This window comes from Terrapene carolina, unplaced genomic scaffold, assembly GCF_002925995.2.
Source record: "Terrapene carolina triunguis isolate 2854851 unplaced genomic scaffold, T_m_triunguis-2.0 Scaffold62, whole genome shotgun sequence".
Taxonomy (NCBI): Eukaryota; Metazoa; Chordata; order Testudines; family Emydidae; genus Terrapene; species Terrapene triunguis.
The window spans coordinates 32,118,391-32,135,307 of record NW_020664413.1 but is presented as its reverse complement, the minus strand read 5'-3'; the positions used below and the strand labels follow the sequence as shown (position 1 = coordinate 32,135,307).

Genomic DNA, 16,917 nt, shown 5'->3' with positions numbered 1-16,917 from the left:
CCCCTACCTATACCAAATAAAACTTTCAGAAATCAAGATTGCACACTGTGTGTGCATGGGTATGTATGCATGTGCATGTTGGGGGGAATTTCGTTATCTAGTTTGGAATCTTTGTCTGATTACTGCAAAGACCGCACTATTTTTCCTGATAATATATCCTGCAGCCAACTGTGCACATATGATCCTTACTCGACCAGTCCCATCTGTTGCTCTTGGTGCTCTTTGCTGCCCTTTTGGCACCTCTGCTGCTCACCCTTTAACTGAAGTGACAATTACATAATAGAGAAACAAAATTGAAACCGTAATATAAAATGTTAAAAGCTTGAGGCTAAAACAACCAAAATCTCTTTGCAGATAAAATTAAAAAATTATAAAGTATGTGAAGCCATATGATATTAATGTCAAGTCTATCAGAATTTCTAGAGCGACTTCACCATGCAGTGTAAGAAAGGCAGGTTTTATCTGATGTACAGACTCGCTTTGTCATTAGAAGTGCAAAACCTTCAAGATTAATTAGAGCTCAAAGGATAAAATGAAACAAGGGGACTTCCCTCCCCTTCTGTCCTCTCCCAATGGACATACGGGATTCCCCTGTCCTTCTGTCTTCTACCCATGGCCCCTGGGGGATTCCCTTCCTATCCTTACCCATGGTGACACTTCTTCTTTCCTCTCCCCAGAGGCCATGGGGAACTCTCTATCTTTCTACCTCCTCTTCCCTTCTGTTCTCACTCTCTCTCACTCACTCCCAGTGGAGGGAGATGGGGATTCCTCTGCCTTCTGTCCTCTGCACAGATTTATCACACTCAGCTCTGTTTAAATATTTCAGTCTGGGAGACCTGTGTTCTCTTTCTTTCCACTCATGCACCTCCTGAGTCCTACCCTTAATTGTGCAAAAATATGAAACCACACACCCACTTCAGATTTAGTTACTGGCAGCTGTGATCTAAATAGCACTATATCCACTGAGTCCTGCTCTTGCTGTCTGTCTCCTTTTTAAATGATGATTTATTATTGATGTGGGAAATGTGGGCTTAAAAACAAACAGAAAACCAAGAATCCACTTTCAACAGCAATTATTTTTGAGGGCTCCACTCCAATACTGGTCATACCCTCTAACATTTCTTGCAGTACTCAGTGGAACCTAGCTCGGTCCCGGTAATGAGAGACTACTGCATACGGTAAATTAGCAAGCATGGATGAAACTCACCCTCGTGCAGGGGGGCAGCAAAAAGCCTATGCCCCACTTAAGTGTCACATAAACCCTAAGGGATTTAAACAGGCCATGTGTAGATTCTCTGTGGAGGGGTGATGTTCACTCTGTGGGAATAAGCATGAATTTATAAAAGCCAGGAATAATGTCTGACATATAGACTTCATTTTGATATTGATAGTTTTGTTTTAACAACTTAGAGTACTGCAGACCATAGTAGTAAGAAGTACTCTCATATATTTCATAAAAAATAATGGGGTCTCAGTAAAATGATGCCTCAGTACAGAACTATCATATACTGTCTATTCCATGCTATTAACTCAGTGCTGGGGTGAGGTTGGGTTCTGTGTGAGAATTTTCTGCTCAGCTCTGTCTGCAGATCAATGAAGTAGGAACTGGTAAGGGTCTAGTGTCCCACACTTTCTCTGATTTTCAATGTTCATTTCACTTTTTCCAGGAGGCATCACTATCCAGGACTAAGTCAACAATAGTTTAAAAAGGAGAGTTTTCAGCAAAAGCAAACTTGGGAAAAGAAAAATAAGTTTACCTGCTTAATATAATTCTGATCTCTCTGATTAGTTGGAAAATATTAATATTATAGGAGGAGGTTCTCCCGCAAGACCCAACTTCTCCTGATTGATACTACAAGAGAAGTCATAAATCCTGTTTGATCTGTAGTCATAGAAATGATTGTAACATCACTAAAACATCATTAATATTCCCATGTAGGATCACATAAAAGAAGATGGTTTCTTAGGGAGCAAATCCATGTTTAAACATAATTATAAGCCTGTTGGGATACTGACATCCCCCATCCCTTGTGCTGATTGGTTATTTAGTACTCCTAATTTCATAGGCAGAGAACCACCAACATAAACCAAAAAACTGCTATTCAGTCTTTAAAACCACTTTACACAAGAGAACAAATTTACACTAGTGACTTCCTCCACAGAAGCCATTTGCCATAGGCTATTTAAGGATGATAATCTTTAATGAAGTAAAAGAACACTATAGACGGCCTATAACATATATATTTTGAAGTTGTATAAAGTCATTGGAATAATATTAGATCTGATCATTCTGAATGTTTTCATCCTTTTAAAAAGTATTATTTGCATCTCAAATCATGCAGGTAAACTGATCCAGATCTTAGGCTATTAGATCATTAGTCCGTATGTACGTGAAAGATATAGCAGTCTAGCCGGATTTCAGCATAACCAGTACCATTCTGGATTACACTGAGAGGCAGCATGGTCCAATTTATTGAGCACAAGGGAAGAGCCAGGAACTCCTAAATTGTAGTTCTGGTTCTGTCACAGACTTGCTGTATGACCTTACAAAGCATTTATTAATTTTAGGTTCCTCCGTTTTTTCACTGCCCAACCTAATGCACAACATAATGCACAATGCAAATTGTGCTATAATTTAAGGGCCAAATCATGCTTTATTCGTGTAGGTCATCCATTTAAGTCAATGAGACTACTCATGTGAGTAAGGCAAAAAGGACTTTGCCACAAAACCTCATGACTAACATGTCACCTGTTACCATTCAATCATCTTAATACCTAATGGAGTTTGTATGCTCTTTCATAGTTGTGGACCATGCTTTTAATAGAGAAGTGGTCTCAAGAGGTGGCTCACCCTGGCCTACTATAGATGATTGTATGAATAGTCTCCTCTCCTTTGCAATTAAATAGCATCCATGTGGCAACTTCAAGGAGCATGTACATGGAAAAGTAACACTGGAGACTATTTAATGTAGTTTTAGCTGACTGTCATGCAGTTTAGCAGCTGGAAGTAAGAACCAGCGCCATGTGACCACTAGTTTGAAGCCTCTCTTAATGAAACACATGTATTTGTGTTTCTATTGGATGCAGATGTTTATTGATAAAAGGCTCCCCAGTCCTTCCTGCTATTTTCTCAGGCAAAGCACATACAAATCAGCATCATGTCATTTTCTTAGTGCATCATGGAGGTAAGGAGGATAGATAAAATGGGGAAGAAACTTGTGAGTGTTGTGGGGGAAGAGGTGTCCAGAAAAGCTCCGATCAAATTGTGATGTACTAAGTCTGAAAGTGACCACTTGCAAGCGTCAGTAAAGAGAGGCTTTGTCAAAATTAGGTCATGAAAACATTCCATAAATTTTAGTTTTTTTTTTTTTTTAAATTAAAGATTTAGAAGTGTCCAACAAAACAAACACCATTGACAGTGTAGCTCACACACCTCCTGGGTGTAGTGTTCTGTCCCATCTAGTGGCACTGAGACCACTTAGAGAAAGAGATAGCAATGAGTCTGCTCTACAGTCTTAGCTAACAGACATATGGCTTTTAGCTCATGCAGTATAGGCTCATGCACTAAGCTCCAGAGGTCCCAGGTTCGATCCCGACGACCAGAGTCTGTCAGTGTTACAACAGCACTCTAATAACTACTGAGTAGACCTTGGTGCTATGATTTGTTTTGAAGGGCAGCCGCCTTTCATGAGCTTGTTATTCCAGTTTGCTTATCTAATGTAGCAGGCTAATCTGCTGTGCATTTGTTCATTCTTTGTCATCACATTTTTAACCCCTTGAATGTTAGCAAAGGAGCACTTTGGCATCCAATAGGAGGATACAACACATGGGCACATCCAGCTCTTCTTCGATGTTCCCCTCCATTCTCCTAAACAGTCCCTTTAAGAACAGCTGCATGAAGCCAGGAGCAATGTGAATTCAATAAGTATTCATCTTGTATGAACATTCATTAGTCCTTATGCTTAATACACAGCTGCTCCCAAATGTTGTGAATGGCATGGCAGTAAGGGACTGAATTCAAGTCAGAGTCTTTAGAAAGGTGTAGGGATTGAGCATATTTGATGTCATATTCTTCTGCTAAGAAAAGGAGAGATGCATCTATAACAATGCCTGGAGATTGGACTCTTCTAGAATATAAATTCTGGATTCATTCTCCTGCCTTGAGGGCAATTATGCTGCTAACCTGCTGCCTCTAGTATATGAAAATTCCAGGCCTCTGGAACTCTTCTGTTGCACATTATGTTCCATTTCTTTTAATAGGATTTGATATCTCGCAAATATTAGAAACATTTTCTCATGAGCTAATTCCCTGCTTCAGAAATTTTGTATTAAGAAATGACAAAGCAGCAAAATAAAACCATGCCCCACAAACAAACAAAACCCCACCAAACTGGCTTTAGTCAGGGCAGTGTTTCTTTTCCTCAGACACAGCTACACTGTATCTGCACTGCCTGAGAGACAGACTGCAAAGGAGGCAGCTGTTTTGAATATGTACAAACAAAAGAAGTGGTTTCTATAGCAACCGGGGAGCCATGAGAAAATTCAGCTACCCCATCCCTTCCCCCGTACACACACTGGCTTCTCTTTTGTGCAGTGGTTCACCCCTGTTTGGACAATGAGATGCTTAGTCATTTGTATTTGCATTGACATAGTGAGTTATGGTGAATATCAGAGGTACATATATACTTTGCAAGCCAGTAAAAATTTGCAGGTTTGCAGCTAGCCCCAATGCTTTAGAACTAATTATCTTGGAAGCCAGTACAAAATACCTGGCTACTTTACATACCTAATTTCTCATTAACCTCTGTGAATAATTATACACAAACATTAACAAAAAATATGTTCAAGCTATCTTGGACATGTATGAGGGTAGCACAACAGTAATGAGAAGCAGTTGTGGTTACAGGGAGTCATTCACTTTCAGGGTAGGTCTACACTAAGGATCAGCCCTAAGCCCATTCCTATTTGTGGTTGTAATGGACACCTTGACACAGGAGATTAGCAGTGAGGCTCCACAGAGCTTGCTTTCTGCAGATGATATTTTGTTTTGCTGTGAAGATAAATATAAACTGGAAAGGGACCTAGAACTCTGGAAGGCTGCATTAGAAGAAAATGGCTTACAAATCAGCCAATAAAAGACAAAAAACATGTAATGCTTCATTCAGAGGGACAACAAGACGCCTATAAAATTAGCTGGTATAGAGTTTGTTAATTGTAGGTTGTTTTGGGTATCTTATTCTGAAATTGGATTAAAATTCATACTTTTTGGAGGCCTGAAGAAGAGCTCTGTGTAGCTTAAAAGCTTGTCTCTTTCACCAACAGAAATTGGTCCCATAAAATATATGACCTCACCCACCTTTGTGTCTCATTTACATTGTATATTAATCTTCTTCTTCATCTTATCCTGTCAGTCAGGGTCAGTAGCTCTTGTTTTTCATCTTCAAGTGTTCATGTCAAGTGCTGACACCAACCTTCTTCATGTCCTCTGTCAATATCTCAAATCACCTTTTTTGAGGTCTTCCTCATGGTTTTTGTCCTTGGACTATTAGCTCTTCTATTCTCAGGCCAACCTATCCCACATCTTGTTGTCTCACATGACCCATCCACCTCAGTCAAAATTCCATCAGCTTCACTTGGTTGTGACACTCTGAATACCTTTCCCAGACCTGAAGAAGAGCTCTGTGTAGCTCGAAAGCTGGTCTCTTTCACTAACAGCAGTTGGTCCAATAAAAGATATTACCTCACCTGCCTTGTCTCTCTAATATCCTGAGACCAACAGACCTACAAAACTGCAAACATAAAATATACATATTAGTTGGAGAAAAACTTGTATGAAGACAAATATTCACCTGCTGAAGAGAAACCTGTTGCAGACAATAATCGAGTATGAATTTTAATCCAATTTCAGAATAAGATACCCAAAACAACCTACAATTAACAAACTTGTTTGCTAACTTGCCTCTCTTCTCACTGAATGTATTGACCACACCTTCCCAACCTACAATAGTTTCTAATGTCATTTGTCAACCCTTTTCCTTCAAGTTTCCCTTTCCATTGGCAAGAAGCCAGAAAGAAAGTCTCTGTCCCAATTACCATTGTATTGAATGATCACTTGAAATTCATTTAAACAAACAAACAAAAACCCTCACAACTTATAGGCATACCACCCAATAAGAGACCCCAAATATGATTAGTCCTGGCTTCTGAATACTTTAGTAGTATTATCATAAACAAATTAATCAGTTATTTCAATTTCCAGAAAGAGAGAAAGTGTTTGTTTGCATACATCAAGTTTAAAAATGGAAGAATACATTTTATTTTGGTGAACTGGTCATGACCATAATTCTTGGGTAGCTGACTGAGGCATAGCTCCCATAGGAGACCTATGTTAGGTCACCCCAAATAAGTGCAAATTACCAGTATTGTTTCTCTTTTCATTCACTTTGAGATTTTTGTTCACACCATTTATAACAAGTGTTTTGCTTTACTGTTTCCTTTTTCAGATGATGTTTGCTACTGCTAACAAAATAGGCATGAAAACAAGATTCAGAGTCTGAGCTAGGTTAATACGTGTCACTTTCATAGCTGCAGTGTTAGCAGAGGAGGGAAATTCTAGGTTTTACTGAGCTTTTTTTTCTGCATTTAAGTTACACACTATATGCAATATGCCATGGTTGAACTGAGAATATCATGTTCATTTTTAATTTAGATTTTATTAGGATATCAGAATGAGGAAAATGTAAGGAATATCCTCCAGCACAACATCAGGGACATATTGGTATGAGGGTAACACCTCTCTCCGCAAAGTTGGGGAGATGGAAGGCTGAGTACTGTGTCAGCTTTCTTCACCCTTCATCCCAGGACTGACATCAAAGGCAGCAACAGAGATGGGGAAGCTGATGTGGCTCAAATAATGTTGCCTATTAAGCAGGACTGAGGCACTCACTGATTCTTGTTGACTGGGTAACATCCAAGTATCTGATGCCACCTTTCCTGTACCTAACAAGGTCCAGAATTCAACACAGCTATTTCAATACATATTCATGTTGACTGGGTTTTTGAATGGAAGGTGCCCAACTCTCATTAAAAGTCACTGAGAAATGGCCACCTTACTGAAATGTAGCCAGTTCTGCTTTTCAGCGCTTCAAAGTAAGAGGGATAGGAGCATTCCACTCTCTTGCAACAAGATTTCCCCCCACACACACACTTTATCCACTTTCATTTCTGATTAACCATTCACCATTTCATGGAGTACAGTAAATCTGGGAGAACTAAGTACCCTGACTTCTAGGATCTGCTTCTGCACTTCCAGCAGCTGTAGCCAGAATGTTCTCAGTTGTGGACAGAAACAGACCATCAACTAGATCTCCCTGCATCAGCTCCACAAATGCATTTTGCTGGGGATCAGCAGAGTTTGCTTTTGAAATGAAGATGGATAATGCACAGCTTGGCTGCCTAGATAAAATGTGAGGTCCCTTAAGCCCTTCCTTCCAGTATGCATCAATACACTGAATCTAAAGGCTCTTCTCCCATTTGACCTTTTTTCCTTTAAAATTAATTATAATGCTTATGGACCATGACAAATGTGTCAGCGCTTTTAGGGATGTGGACGCCTTCTTGGGAATGGAGGGAACTCCAACTTCTTTCACTTAGGCCATTAAGTAACCATCAGATAGTAACAAATTTTGATTACAACCAACCCGGGACAGATATGAACCAAGATAAAAAGCTCTATATTCTGTTACTATTCTCCCGAGCCATACAGTCATCTGGTTACTGTATGTGAGTACACGGTATCTGATGGGTTTAATTTTATTATCATGCTTTCCTGATCTCCCCAGCTAACAATTACCTGTACAGTATCTATAGACTGAAGAGGTAATTTTTTTATTCAGACTTGGATCTAGTTTAGATTTTTAGGATTCAAGCTTGAAATTGAATCAGGGCTACGACTTGCATTCACACTTGATTCTGCTGAAATTTTGTAAGCTACTTTTGTGAGATTTTGGACTCCGCTGTTGATATTATACACTGGCTAGCAAACATATATTATGCTTAAAGTACTGCCGACACTACATATTCCAAGCATTTCAATACATGTTATTAACCATTAATATAGCAGTTATATAGCCCAAAGTGGTCTTACTTTTATTATATTCCTGTTAACTTATGCTAAACATCCCATTCCCATTAGCTAAAGTAAGCTTTGGCTCAAGTAGATAAGAAAACTGTCAGTATTGGGATATACAATTGTTTCCATATAGCAACAGAAAGGGAGTTATCCTCACAAGCCTATTTACCCTGGTACAAGTCTGGGAGGTGAGTTCAGACCCTTTAGTCCCTAGAATGCATGTGCTCAGAACAAAGATAAGGGTGCATCATGACCTGGAATGCACGGGTTCGGAACAAAAGATAATGGGATACACCATGGTACCAGAAACAAACAAGGTAAAAAGCGGATTAATTAAATCCAGTTTCAGGTGATGTATACAGTACTTTTTACTGGTAAACAAGTAGGGTATAAAAAATGGCTTTAGGGATATAACTTTAGGGAGCACACCTTCTGCGTAAGGTGAATGGAACGTCGCTGCACTGCAGACTCCCTACATATACTCTGTACCTGGCAAATCAGCTTACCCACAAATATGAGGGTGGTGCTTTCTCTTGGTAAGGTAGGTTGGACCTACCCTTCCCAGGCACTCACAAAAAATCCCTTTTAAAAACCACTGTAAAGTGCTAATGTGTGTTCATTCAGCTCGACCAAGAGGTCAGCTGAACATCCCTAACCCCCTTATTTTGAATAAAGGGTACATCATTCTGCTAATTGATTTTGTTTTTTAAAAAAGGTTCTGACTAACATTTGTTACCATCCTGTAGCAGAACTGAGCAGGAGGGAAAATGCCCAAAAGGATTACCCCAGTGGAAATGAGAAATAAACCCCTTCACATTTCTGATAACAAGACAGGACACCTTGGGATTTCACTTTCCCGTCCTACAGCCGTGTGTGAGCATTGCTAATGAGGAACTCCCGTCATTTCAGGGGTACTTCCAGATTTACAACAAACTAGGATTAAGAGGCTAGAAGCCAAATTCTGGGATCAATTACATGGTGCTAGAATGACATCCAATCATGGTTAGTTGCATTCTTCCCTTTAGGTAAATCAGACATTTCTACTGAGTCGAATAAAGCTATGTGCTAATCTTTTTATGGAAGTTGCACTAACTCCTCTGTCTGGAGACATTTAAATGTGTTGATTAAGAAGACCATATTTATATCTTCAGGGAAGCATGTATTTAAAAGGGAAAAACCTTGTAGGGCAGATGTTGCAATTGGCTAAAAGATTGAAGCTGAGCTTTGTTTGATGCAAACTAGAGCGTGAACATTTATCATGTAACTTGCATTTAAAGAAACAGAATCAAACAATAAATGGACAAAAGTCAAACATGTCTTTGTACCTCAGTAGTGTACATTGAAGGTATAGAAGTATATCAGAAAGACGTCAGTTCCTAATATCTTTTATCCTGATGGGTGCATGGTTGCTTTTAAAGATGCTTTCAGCAAACTCTGTTTGAACACACAGGCCACACCAACATTTCACTGATGTTAAATGTCACGAAACTGTACTTTGCCCAATATAATTAGAATAATCAATCACATGCATTCAGATAACATGGCCTGAAGGAAAATGGATCTTCTGCTGTCAGAGCTTATTGTACATGTGGCTAAAATTGTGAAATGTTAACTCGGCACTGCTATGTTTTCCAGATCACCTAGTGTATTGCTATTATATTCAAAGGCTATTGGAAAGACTTTTAGGATCCTGGCACTTGGAAATAGAAATGACATATTAGATCATTGGGCCCTGAAACTAGAGCTCAAGTGCAGGTATAATTCCCCAGGAAGATGCATCAGATAATTTTCTAAATTTCTTTGTAGTTTTCCAAATATGTTGGCTGTCTCCATTGTTAATGGCAGGGAAGCAAATAGCTTTTACAAAATTGTGGTCTGGATCACTCAGGAGAAATTTTCATGTAGCAGACAAGTTTGGGATCTGAGATCAGTCCTTTGCCCACAGGGGTGGGGAGCCTGTGGGGGAACTGTGGAAAAGATAAAGTATTCCATCACACCGCTCTCTAGCAGCACTTTCTGACTATGTATAGAGTCATACAGACAGGCTCTGCAAAGAGCTGCATCCAGCACAGTTGCCAACTTTCACGTGGTAAATAAGCACCCCGACTTTCACAATAAGCCAAAAATCAAGCTACTCCCATTTCAAGGCCAAAACAAGCCAATCCCTAAGATCCCCAACACTCTATGTGACTAGATCCCCCCTGGCGTGCAGTCTGGGACTGTGGTGGGCCCCCTGTGCATCCCTGACTCTCTCCCCGCCTTGCTCCTGCTTGCCCCCCTTTGCCCCTGCTTGCTAAGAGCCGATCAAAAAAAAAAAAAAAAAGGAAGCAACAAGCTACAAGCCAAACAAGCAATAAGCTACAAGCCAAAAACTAGCCAACTATCAACTCACAAGCCAATTAAGCCAAAAACAAGCCCAATGTCTGCGTTTTTTCCACAGGTTTGTCATGTCTGGCATCCAGCCCACTTCACCAAAGAGACCGATATCCCAATGAGAGGCTTTGGAGGTTGGGGGGAGGGTGATTAAATGGAGGGGATGCCTGAGCGGGGGGGAGGGCTTCCAAAGGAGAACCATGTCCCTCAGTCCACCGGCAGCTCAGTGTGTGTTTCATATGTCTAGCCAAAGGATAAAACCTATGAAACAAAAATGGTGAGAATGGAGCTCTCAAGCTTATTTTGCTTATTGATCAAACAGTGCTACTTTTTTTTCAGCATTCATTGTATTTCTTTACTAGGACTATCGGGAAATTGTGCAACACAGGTACAAGGAGAGAAAATGTGTTTTCAATAGATCTACAAAAACTGGAGTGCTTTTGCCTGGTTTTTTTTTTTTTTACAATGCAAACCTCCTTTCTCCCTACTAGAAATCTTACTCAAGGGCCTGGACAAGGATTTTAAGATGCTGGAGTCAGACCCCCATAGCCCCATTGCTGTTTTAGGCTTATTTTCTGTTCTTTCCCAGTGGTTATATTCAGGCTTATGAGGAAGAAGCTTGAATTGATTGATCAAACTGCTGTGTTTTTCAGCAGCTTTTTTTAAAATCACTGTTTACAAGCCAGGTCAATAGTTTGCTTGCATAACGAAATATTAACAGAAATAAAATTACAGCAAAGGAAAAACAAACATTCTGAGAAGGCCCTGCTATGGATTTGCCCAATGGAGAAATATAAAAGGGCCAAAACACCCACTTGAGATTTTAACCTATAATTATATTGGAGGAATGTTTATAACGGTAACCATAGTGGCAAATGCTAGGTTCCCTCTAGCCAGAGCCCTGTGATATGAGTGTTGAAATCAGAGCACTGATGATAAGACAGTGAGCACTCAGTTATTGGGACATTATGTCATTCAATTGTCATTATTTTGCAAGCCGACGTATTTAATTCCCTCTTATGTATTATATTGGACACTGACAACCCAACTGTCAGTTACATATACTCCATAGCACACACATTTAATTTTTGGCACTGATTTCAGTACTTGAATCAGACTAAACCTTCCTGGCTGAGTGTACCATGGACTTTTTACTATGAAGATCCCTTACATTCTTGGTACCACATAGTGTACACATTCTGATCCAATCTGGTGGACCTGATACTTTTATTTAAATGCAGTCAAACTGCTGAGTAAGTAAAATAAGCATTCTATTTATAGACAAACAGGCAAGATTAATTCAACACTGCTCTGGCTGCAGTTTCCCCAAAGTTATCTGGTTTTCTTATGTGGCATCTAAATATGGTTCTCTCTTAAAAAGCTATTTGTTCAGAAAAAAGTAGAAGCCCCTAGCAATCTAAAGGAGAATACAGAACATTCTCAAATACAAGCTGAAATTTTAGTATTTAATATTAACAGTGAGCATAACAAGCCCAGTGAAAGAACAGAACATTTTGAATTAACAGAATGTTGCTGGGGTAAGCTTACATTACATAGCATGGTGATGGGTGCATTATAAATATTTTAAATAGATAGACTGATAGATAGAGGGACTTAATATCTAGATTCCAACAGGAAATTCATAATTAAGTAATTTCAGTTTCTAACTTCAAATAAAAAATATTAGAATGGTAATGAAGTGATGAATAATGACTGCAAGTTGTCATCAGCTGATGGCTTTTTGGTGGCCCATTTGATATGAGTTTGGTGGTAGGATTTGAGGGGGGAGGCATAGGTATTGAAAAGAAGGAGACCTTGCTGCTGGACAGGGGCTGATTTGGCTTCCAGCATAATTCGCTCTCAGAGCTGAACAGATGAGGAAGTTTTAGTCCATGGGTCGGCAACCTTTCAGAAGCGGTGTGCTGAGTCTTCATTTATTCACTCTAATTAAAGGTTTTGCGTGCCAGTAATACATTTTAACATTTTTAGAACATCTCTTTCTATAAGTCTATAATATATAACTAAACTATTGTTGTATTTAAAGTAAATAAGACTTTTAAAATGTTTAAGAAGCTTCATTTAAAATTAAATTAAAATGCAGAGCCCCCTGGACCGGTGGCCAGGACCCGGGCAGTGTGAGTGCCACTGAAAATCAGCTCACGTGCCACCTTTGGCACGCATGCCATAGGTTGCCTACCCCTGTTTTAGTCCCTCATTTAGAATGAACTCATGCTTTTGGCATGCAGACTGATTAAAGGACAGGTGAGGAGGTATACCACACTGGGGTAGCAACAGAAGGAACCAGGCCTTAGAGAATCCCCAGTTCTGCTGTGGTGGGGAGTAATTTACTCCCCCATATGGGAGAACAAAGACATGAATCCACCTGTTTCCCACCACTCTCTGGCCAGTTGTGCTAGAGGAAGCATTAATTATAGCCAGTCTTAAAACAGGTTACATGAAGGTGGGATGGGTAGGGTGATGGCTTTTTCCTTTCGACTGTAGAATCTTTTTCCAAACTCCGATGTTTCCCCTCAGCCCTCCCTAATTCTCTCCTCCCCAAGCCCAGCTTCTATCTAGAACATGAATTATTCATTTGTAGAAGAATCAGATAACTGAGGTGATCTTTTTATTACACTAATTATTATTTCTCAGCCACTCAAACATTGTCACCAAAAGTTTCCTGATTACCCTTAAAGCACAAGCTGAGGGTATTTGCTAGACTGCCAGCTTAAAAGCCTGGGTATCATTAGATAGATGCTAACCTAAAGAAGTGGGGATTTGGGGGTTGTTTGGGGATCTCCCTCTATCTAGTCTCAAATCCTGCCCCCTCTACCAAGTCCAAGTAGCTCACTGTGCTTGGGAAAGCTCTGCTGGAGTGAGGGAACCAACCAGGCAGGGGAGCAGAAGTGGAGCTCTTTTTTAGCTGCAGCTTCAGCTTTTGAGCTGGAGATCACATCTGCTGTGCTGAGGGTCATCTATGCCCAGAAAAGAAAGAGGGTTTCTGCCCTACTGCATTGAAGGGATAAACTTGGCATATATAAATGAAGTTTCACCCCAAATGGCTTAGAGTGGTGAAGAAAGGTAGCTAATTCTGTCCTTTCAGTATAGAGCAATGGTTCTCAACCTGCAGGCCACTTGTAGCCCAATCAGCACAAGCTGCAGCCCATGTGACATCCTCAGGGCCATACAAGTAGTGTTGGATGTGGCCCACAATGGTAAATAGGTTGAGAACCACTGGTATAGAGTGAGTTCCCCAATTAAAATTCCATATAGTCATTAATTTCTCTCTCCAGCTCCCAGCTCTAGTAAAAAGAGGTAATAGTTTAGTTGGATAATAAATGTGCTTGTCATTTTGCTGCATCCCTTCTCCTCCCCCTATAACTATTTGTCTCCATATTTATAGTTGAGAAATCTCATTGTCATTATCATTAGTCTGGGAAGACTTCCAGGTAAAGGAGGTAGTGAGGCAGGAGCGTGACGTGTCTGCTTCATAACAAATGAGTCCTTAAGATAATCTCATACATTTCCCCCCCCCCAATAATGTTTCCCCTACATTTTTCTACATACTGCACCCTTTTTCCTTTCACTACATTTAGTAAAATAAAGAAACACAAACCTTTTGAGACAATAGCTCAGGACATTAGCTCCTGAAACTATTAGATCTCTTCTTAACAAAGCCTTTTGAAGATGGTGTATTTACTGATTATTTTGCCCTTACCATTGCTCAGTTAGTATGTAGATTTACATGGGTGAATCAGTATCCCTCTTATACCTCTTTTTTAATGTATTAACAATTTCAATTATGTATCGCACTCTAAACCTCCTGTCTTCAAATAACTTCCCAGTGGGGTAAGAAGAAACAAAGAAAAGTGATATTTCCTCATTGCTGTGCATCATATATGAATACAAACAAATGGAAATTAGAAAAATCATTACAATACACAAGCTTTACCCAAACAGCACCTGAGTAATTAAAAGAAAATAAGTTTTCCCTTTAGTAGTTTCACACTTACTAACAGATATATGCATGTGGGTCTAGTAATCTGAACCTCCCTCCAGTCACTCAGCCTGCAAACCTGTCCTCAAGGTATCACCTTGCCAGGACTCTGAACGTTTTATGTATTCACAATTCTCAAGTGCTCCAATCATAGATTTATCTTTCTGAGTTAAAGGCAAAACCCAATGCACTACAGCTCTGATCAACTGCCAACTGAACTTCTTAACCATTTGTTCTAATCACCGGACAGTCCTCATTCTAGAGAACATGCACCAGAGATTACAGGAATGGATCCTGGGAAGTTACCGTAGTAAAGAGTTGCCAATTTTAAAATGTCTTAGGGCTGCACTAGCTTTGTCAGACTATGACAGATCTCGTCTAAATCATCTAGTTTACTCGTCTTGTTTCAGTTCATTTCAATAATCCCATTTCTTGACTTCATTTTGTTCATTTGATCTTTCCACTTCCCAAAACAGATATGTTACCAGTCATTTCACTCTGCCAGTCAAAATGTATATATCAGTGTTATCTGTGAGTTCTTTTTAGTGTCATCTCTCATTGCCTTTAAAATAGCTTGGTATGTGTCTATATATACAAACACACTAGAATAATGGAAATCAGAAAAGAAAAAGGTTGTGGATTAAGTCTCCTATTTAGTTCCCCTTGGGAAATTCATGATTGTTCCTTATAGTATGTTTTGTAGAGCTTTGTCCAGCTTTAGACAACCAAACAGATGGGGCTTTACCATCTCCTTTGTGAGGCTATTCAATAGTCAATTATATTTTCCTTATAGAAAACTTTTTCCTATATTCAGTGCTATTTCATTACTCAGAATCATGTCCTCCTGGCCTATTCTATACAGTTGTCACCCCATTACGGCCCTCACTTTCTGCACTTTCAGTGAGTTTTAATTTCTGATGGTACCAGACAGGAGAATACTAGGCTACCAAAACTTAGTCCCTGTATGCAAGCTGAAAAATAAAAATCCTCTGGTGGCTGTTGCCATCTTCACCCACCTCTCATCCCTGCATTGTTAGAGCTTGCACCTTTTCAGCAATTAAAAAAAAACACTTCAAATGTTTAAGGACAACATATTTAAAGCACATTTGATGGGACATTTAGACAGTAATACTAATACATGAATAATTAATAATCCTGCATTTCAAAAAAGGCCTGAGATGAGGTTGGGCCAAGCACCCAAAATTATTTATTAAAACCTTTTAACTCTGCAAATTGGGTAAAATAATTTTTTTCTCAAGAACAGTCTCTTATAATGTTTCTTCTTTCAATCAGACCTGGACAGGAACTTTTCTTGAAATGCAAATACTTTACTTCTATTCCCATGTGAAGAATATAGAGCATACCTTCAATATCACATACATTGTTTGGTTCATATCCAGCTTTATGTGAAGGTTCAGCTCAGTTTTTATTTTATCCAATCAGTTGACACACCCCTAATGCTAAGTGCATTATTATTAATTTTGGTAACACTGGAAGGCCAAACCAGGATCCTATTGTACTAGGCTCTATACATATGCATAATGAAAAAACAGTCCGTCTCAAAGAGCATATATTGCCTTCTTTCTATAAAAAATAGTCCTGACCTGATCAAACTATTAATGACAAATAATCTGTCAAATTTTAGCCCCTTTTTTCCTGAATCATTTGTGAAACTATCCTCTCTTTTGTAATGTATTCATAAATATTTTGCCAAATAGTTCAGATAAACAACTCTCAACCTATGGGTTGTTCTCTCAGTTCAGCTATTTGTTGTTCCCTCTTCATATGTATGATTGGTTTTGCTCTCTGTCTGAATCTTTTTAAACAGGACAATATTGAATAAGAAATAGTGACTGCTGAATACTCTTGTTCCTGCACCAATACTGTGGATTTTATACATATTTGGGTACAGTCATTCCCAAAACATTCCTATGAACATAAACCTATTTGTGTGAATGATCCCGAACAGCAAATCAAAAGAGGTGTGATCAAGGCTGAACTGCTCAGCTGTTTGGAATCTGAATGATCTTTGCAAACTCCGCATTTGCCATGTTCAGTCAGTTTTATCTATCTTGAAAACATTGTACTGGTGCTATTAATGTCAAAGAAACTTATCATATTTAGTAAGTACAGTGGCTGTTTAAGTAAATGAACTAATAGTTAATTTTAAAAACATTGTTGTAATTCTAAAGGATTTACTCAAAAAATTCTCAGCTCAAGCTGGTTTCTACATTACTGGTCTGAAGCATATTACTGTAGCTTCATTAAACACAACTAAGAATTAGAGGTTTCAGAGTAGCAGCGGTGTTAGTCTGTATCCGCAAAAAGAACAGGAGTACTTGTGGCACCTTAGAGACTAACAAATTTATTAGAGCATAAGCTTTCGTGGGCTACAACCCACTTCTTCGGATGCATA

The 16,917-nt window shown here is 39.2% G+C and overlaps 1 protein-coding gene across 1 annotated transcript in view; it reads left to right on the top strand.

Moving 5' to 3' along the window:
• Positions 1-16,917, top strand: part of KCNH7 (potassium voltage-gated channel subfamily H member 7) — a 318,264-nt gene that overhangs the window by 45,610 nt on the left and 255,737 nt on the right. The window lies entirely within an intron of this gene.